The following is a 6,000-nucleotide window of genomic DNA, read 5'->3' on the forward strand; positions in this document are numbered from 1 at the left end:
TTCTACTCAATAAGCCTTCTGCAGGCAGGCTCAATGAGCAGAAAGCCTATTACACTGATCAATGCTATGCCTATGGAATAGCAGTGATCAGTGTAAATAAGCAAAGTATTGTATGTACAAGTCCCCCAGGGGGACCTAAAATGTGTTTAAATATATAAATAAAACATATAAAAAAATAAAATAAACATATAATATACCGTAGCGTGCGTAATTGCTCGATCTATTAAAATATAATAAGTGCCATTGCGAACGGCAAATGGCATAAATGAAAAGAAGGAAAAAGTGCGCGGATTGCTGATTTTTTTGTTACATTATATATAAAAAAATTTTTTTATAAAAAGTGATCTTCACAAATATGGTATTAATAAAAATTAGAGATCATGGCAGAAAAATGACACCCCATACAGCCCCGTAGGTGAAAAAATAAAACTGTTATAAGCGTGACAATAGGACCATTTTATTAATAATTAATTCCCAAAAAAAGGATTTCATAAAATATAACATTAGAGAATCTGTGTAAGGTCATGTTCAACGACAACGACTGTACTTTATGCAGTGTGGAACATTGCCTGTTCTTCTATGGGATCCCGGCCGGAGTGTATACACATCGTATACGCTCCGGCCGGAATCCCATGCGGACCTGCAAATAACTGACATGTCAGTTTTCTGTGGCTGCAATTCAGTGAATTGCGACCGTAGGAAACCCTGTCAGATCACACAATGACAATGAAACGAGCGGCTCAGGACGCTTGCTTCATTGTGTGCTGTGGGAGGTCCTAAAGCAGGTGCGCGCTGATGCGCCCGCATCAAAACTCTGCAGCCGGAAAGAACATCCGTCCGGAACGGACGGTCTAATACTCAGTGGGAACATAGCCTAAACCTGCATATGGTTGTGTTTGGGCTGACCTTTAGAATAATGGTATCATGTCGCTATTACCGTATAGTGCATTACGTAGACACAGGAACCCCCCAAAAGTTACCATATTGCAGTTTTTTTTTTTAACGATTTTACCAGTTTATAACTTCATAAATAATATTTTTGGGGTTCCATCATACATTTTATGGTACAATGAAAGACACCATTACAAATTACAACTACTCCTTTAAAAAACAAGCCCTTACAGGGCCCTGTAGATAGAAAACTAAAAGGGGGTACCCCTCCAGAGTGATCAATACGTGCAAACAGAGAGTATTGGCTGCAGAACGTAAGGATTTATTATTTATGTGTACTGACTTTTCTTCACAGATTAACAAAATCATATTGAAACATTAGAATATCATTATTCCTAATCACAGCAATATTCCAGAACTGACATGCCCGCCACTAATGTCATATAGACGCAGTAGAAATCTCAAAGACTGATTGGTCACCACGGAACTTAATAAACACAATAAAGACAGACAAACTTACCTGACTACAAAAAGAATCGGATTGTTTCCGTGTCTTGGCTGTGTGAACTGCAAGCACATGATTAAAGGCACAAGCTTCATACATCCTAAAAATAAAAAAGAATATCACATTAAACAATTCTTGACCTGTACATCGGACTGGGTAGTCTATGTGTTGACCTGCCCGTGTGACAAATTATATGTAGGTGAAACAACATATGATTTGAAAACAAGAGTGGCTCAACACCGGTATTCCATTGGAAAACAAAAACGTGACCTGCCAGTAGGGATGGTCCGAACCCTCCGAGGTTTGGGTTCGTATGAATCCGAACGCTCGGCATCAGATTCCCGCTAAGTGCCCGCTCCGTGGAGTGGGTGGATACTGCGGGAGGACCGCCTGGAAAACTGGGATACAGCCTATGGCTATGGCTGTATCCCAGTTTTCCAGGCGGTCCTCCCGCTGGATCCGCCCGCTGCACAGAGCGGGCAGACAGCGGGAATCATTACCAAGGGTTCGGGTTTGTACGAACCCGATCCGAACTCGGTTCGGACTATCCCTACCTGCCAGTGTCCAAACACTTTGCATAGGAAGGGCACACAGAGAGAGATCTGAAATTTATGATTCTGGATCGTGCAAACCACTTAACGGGGGAGTCTTTTCCTCTGTTATGCCTGTGATTCTGTTCTGTCTCAGGGAACAGGTTTATGTAGTGAACTTGATTCGATTTTTTTAAATATATTTATATTTAAATGAATTACATTACTTATAAACTATGCGTACTTACCATATTTTTTGTATCTTTTCAGATCTTATGTGTATCACAAGAGTGAACACACCGGGGAGAGAGAGATTTACGCCACTATTTAAAGAGGTAGTGTGGTGCTAAACATTTATTTACAAAATGTGAATGTATGTATGTGAATGGCCCCCTTCCCTGTGCCCCCCCCCATGCTAGACCCGGAAGTGTGGTGCATTATACTTACCGCATGTGTGTCGACCCCCGGCCGCCATCTTGTGACAATGACTTCATCTTCGGGAGGCAGGCCGGACCGCTCCAGCCGTCCCTAATGCCAGCCCCCCTCTGCCGCGTCATCAGCTGCTCAACCGCGTCATCAGCTGCTCAATCATTTATCAATCGCCATAAAATAGTCAGGAAACCTACTCCAGCTCTGAGGTCTCCTGGCGCGCGAACTCGCCCGCACGGGATTTATGTAGAGGCAGCTCCGTACTGTTGGAGCTTTTAAGTCTGGCGCAGAAACGCCAGACTTAATAAATGTCCCCCATAGTATACACTCCGGTCAGGATCGCTGACATGTCAGTTTTCTGTGGCCGCTAATCCTTGAATTAACAGCCGCAGAGAACCTGTCAATTCACACAATGGATCGTGTGGCTCCGGCCGTGCACGCCCGAATCCCATTTAATCAGAAATGAAGATCATCCGGCTGGTACTGCAGTACCGGCCGGTATGATCTTCTCTGACACTGGCCATACTGGGACCCGGCCGGGTCACAGAACTTCCGGAGTCTTACGCCATGTGAACATGGCCTAAGGGTTTGTTCACACATACCACATCCGCAGCCGATTTTGCACTGCAAGATCCACAGTGAAATGCACTGTGGTATGCAGTACAATTATTCCTCTATAGTCTCTGCGAGAATGCAGCCTCTCTGTCTTATTAACTAATTGTCTGCCGCAAGTTGGGTGCTTGAAGAGGCTCATACATTACACACTCCAGTTTTCTTCCCCAGCTCCTGGGTCACTGATGGTGCCCAGCCAATAAGTCCGTTGTCGGGCTAAGCACCAACAGTGACCCTGGAACTGGAGAAGCAAACCGGAGAATGGGCAAGTAATGTATAAGCCTCTGCAAGCATCCGACTTGTGGCAGACAATTAGTTAATAAGACAGAGAGGCTGCATTCTTGCAGCAGATTGCAAATCCGCTGCGAGAATGCAGAGATTATAGGGAATAACTGTCATGTTCTAGGCCTTTAGGGTATATTATTGTATTTGATTCGGAGTCCAGCATAGCGTCCTCTGCTACTTTGTGGCATGGATTATATGACCTTGGACACGTCAATCATCTTGGTCGGGGTCTAAGAGCTGAGATTTCTGTCAATATATTTGTGTACAGTGCTAATTTTAAACAAGGAGATTTGCAGGGGTCCCTGGTGTAGGTTCAGTGAGTTGGTATAAAAAATGAAGATGAGGCAAGGGTGTTTTATTAAACCTATTGTGTATGGTGTTTTGGAAGAGTAGTGGAAGCTTTGTTTTTGTACTTGCTTTTTTAATACTTTCAATAACTTACGAAAACAAGCAACAGTAACCTTACTCTCAAAGTGGCAAGGCCATTCCATTCAGCCATTGCTAAAATGAAATACTGCCCATTGCTGGAATGAGAGGGACTATGTATGTTGTGCCCCTCTGATTTTAAAACCTCAGTAAAATGTGTAGTAACAAATCTGTGAGGTTTTTCTGTGCAAGAAAAAAAAAGTAAACCTATCATCGCAATATTACAGCACCAAGAGGTACAATTATACAATTTCCATTTGCATATTTTACGAACTAAATAATAGCAGCATTTTATACATTTTCTGACCATTTGTCTTTTTTTAACCATACTATGTAGCTATGTAACTATATATTTTTTAATGTTTCTCTCCTTTAAAAAAAAAAATCATCTTGAATTAAGACTAGCTATAGTGAAATGTGAATACCTGCCAATAGGCCTTTTATCTTTTGTTCATATAACATGTTTTATATACATATATTTCCATGTAAATAATAATTCTTTGTTTCCATAAAATTAATGGTTCTAAGAAAATGTTTCCCCCCCCCCCCCCGTAAATAGTTCTTTTTATCCTTGTTGCCTGTTTTTGATTTTAATTACAGCATGAGAAACATGCATAGTCATTTCCAATGTTTTAATGGATTGGAAAGCATGTAAAATGCCACTTTTATGTGCTTTTCAAAATTCAGCACTGTAGTACTAATGGACTGTGAATGGATGACATCCAGAACTTAATGTATATTAGAAGTTCATAACCTTTCCTAATGTGGTACCCATTAATGGATACACTGTAGTTAGGAACCTTTTTTTTAAGTGGTACTAAGCATAATGCTGGCACAGAAGAATCCTAAAAGGTTTTTGATGTATGTTAGCTATTCTTGTTTTCCACAGGAAGCTAAAAAATATTTTAAATAAAAGCCATCCTAAAATTGTTTGTATATATATATATATACATACAGATAGAGCCTGGTTGCCTGGGTTGCCTGGGTTAGTACAAAACTGGGTTCTGGCTAGTAGGCTTAGTATAATTAGATGTAACTTGTGGGCAACTTCTTACCCAGCTTGCCACTATCTGCTTGCCACACTATTTTGTCATTTTTTGGTGTCATTGTTGTATGGCCGACTTCCTTCTGTGCCCTGGTCTTCGGACAGATGATCTGAAAATATTCTCAAGCACCCTATGATACAAAGTTGTCTTAAACCATAAAATTTCTAGCACCATACTTTGTAACTGGTGTCACATTCTTTGATTGGAATGGAATCCTAGGCTTTTACTTTACATATCTCCTCTCCTGACATTGTCGCTATAGAACTCTTTACTTGCCTCACCTATTCAGATCACTTTGGCCTGAAAATCTTGGTGTTTGCCCTTATATAATTCTCTACAGAAAATGTCTCCTTGGAAGTTGCATATCCTATCCTGCTAATGCTTTGTTTTATTTTTCATGTCTGCTGCGCAACAAATCCAAGTATACTTTATAAAATCTAACTTTCTATATCATTGCCATAGGCCACACTGTCACATCATAATGAAACTTGATATGTCTTGCATGTGATATCTAACCTATCTTCAGCTGTAATATGTTTTATAATTAGAAATGTAGTCTTTCATGTAAGACATTACAACATTACTCACAAATTTGATTTGAATCAGAGAAGATATATCAAGTAAGCAAGATCACCCCGACCACGCATTTAAAAGTTCAAAGACATGCAAATTTACTCTAACATTAACTTGGGTCAGCATCTGTTCAAAGGCATTTGTACCTCTTTTTTCTGTCCAACTGTGTATTCAGTTGATTTTATTTCAATCAGAAACAAGTGAGTACTTTGATCCTTGTATTTCTTACAGATCAAAAGATATGTATGTACTACAGGACAAAATAGACCTTCATAGGATGCTTCACAGTATTTTCTAAAAAGAGCTAATGCACAGTAATGACCCACTTGAGGAGGGGGTAATTCTTTTGCTGTTCTTTCCCTTTTGAGCATGGGAATGGACTCTACAACACAGTTTAAATTGTCAATCTTCAACTTTGGTCAAAGAAAGTTGTAGTAACAAAAGTCTCACATTAAATAGCCTTGGTACAGGAGTGATCACGTATAGTTTCAGTTAAGTATGCTAAGTTTAATCCCAAAATGTATTTAATACTTACCTCTAGTAATGCATGTTTTTAACACTTCATACAGGTATATGTTGCATTTAGTTACATAATTGAAAATTGAAAAATCTGTTTTCCTTTTAAGTCCACGGGAATCCTGTCATTTCTCTACTACAACTGCTTATCGATTGTCCCTCAACAATCAGCATCTAAGGCATTTGG

Source organism: Dendropsophus ebraccatus, unplaced genomic scaffold (genome assembly GCF_027789765.1).
Source record: "Dendropsophus ebraccatus isolate aDenEbr1 unplaced genomic scaffold, aDenEbr1.pat pat_scaffold_976_ctg1, whole genome shotgun sequence".
Lineage (NCBI taxonomy): Eukaryota > Metazoa > Chordata > Amphibia > Anura > Hylidae > Dendropsophus > Dendropsophus ebraccatus.